Source organism: Chiloscyllium plagiosum, unplaced genomic scaffold (genome assembly GCF_004010195.1).
Source record: "Chiloscyllium plagiosum isolate BGI_BamShark_2017 unplaced genomic scaffold, ASM401019v2 scaf_38507, whole genome shotgun sequence".
Lineage (NCBI taxonomy): Eukaryota > Metazoa > Chordata > Chondrichthyes > Orectolobiformes > Hemiscylliidae > Chiloscyllium > Chiloscyllium plagiosum.
In genome coordinates this window covers 1-1,242 of record NW_025140968.1, presented here as the reverse complement: position 1 = coordinate 1,242, position 1,242 = coordinate 1, and the positions used below count along the sequence as shown (strand labels likewise).

Genomic DNA, 1,242 nt, shown 5'->3' with positions numbered 1-1,242 from the left:
GGATAGGTGGGAAGGAAATGGACAGGTGGGACAAATCAAGTGGAGGGTCGGGTCTGAGATGAGGTGGGGGTTGGAAGATGAGGAAACGGGTGAAGTCAACATTGATGCTGTGTGGTTGGAGGGTCCGAAGGCGGAAGATGAGGCATTGCTCCCCCCCAGGTGTGAGGTGGGCTGGATTTTGCACTTTGTAGCTCAGGGTGTTGGTGCCCTTGCTTGGTAGGTTGGCGAAGAAGCAAATGGTAGTAAGACATGGAGCAGATGGTGACTGAGAGCAGTTAAGAGGGAAGGTGGTTAAGCAGCATGTTGAGAGATATAGTGAGGAAATAGAGGGAAATGGTCACATATGCAGCAGAGGTTTGGTGGGCTTAACGGTTTTAAAGTTAGGACGGCTCTTGCTTGGAGAGGGAAGAAAGGTATACCAAAGACTGCCCGAGCAAACTTGGGTGTTAACGTAGCAGTGACAAGACAAGTCGCAGCATAACAGCACTGCCTCCAGAAAAACCGCAATTCAGATTCTGCCATGGGTTTGTAAATCAGGGGAGAGCGCGAACGCAGTCCCCCACTACCACAAATTTTGCTGTCGAGTATCCTGCATTTGGGGACATCGCAGGCGTCAGCACACCCGAAGTGCAATGGGACAGCCTCGTCCTGGGAGCACCACCCATTTTTTTATTTCAAAAATATACTTTATTCATAAATACTTTGATCTATACAACTGGACGTGTCACACACATGTACACATTCCATTTCTTTGCGTATTACAGACAGTACACATCTTTTTTTTTATTTCAAAAATATACTTTATTCATAAATAGTTTGATCTATACAACTGGACATGTCACGGACATGTACACATTCCATTTCTTTGCGTATCGAGACAGTGTCATCATTCTTATTTACAGGTTGATGCGATTACATTGTGCTGAGGCGTCAGCAGAGCCCAAAAGGCAGCTGCCCCAAGCTTCGGCGCGTCCCTCAACACGTAGTCCTGGACCTTGGAATGTGCCAGTCTGCAACACTCAGTCGGGGTCCACTCCTTCAGCTGGAAGATCAGCAGGTTTCGGACCACCCAGAGAGCGTCCTTCACCGAGTTGATGATCCTCCAGGCACAGTTGATGTTCGTCTCTGTGTGCGTACCGGGGGAACAGGCCGTAGAGCACGGAGTCCCACGTCACGGCGCTGCTCGGGACAAACCTCAACAAACACCATTGCATTCCTCTCCAGACTTCTTCTGCGTCGGCA

The 1,242-nt window shown here is 49.2% G+C and overlaps 1 pseudogene; it reads right to left on the bottom strand.

Moving 5' to 3' along the window:
* Positions 1-534: 534 nt before the first annotated feature.
* On the bottom strand, positions 535-673 carry LOC122544978 (annotated as a pseudogene).
* Between the last annotated feature and the right edge of the window lie 569 nt (positions 674-1,242).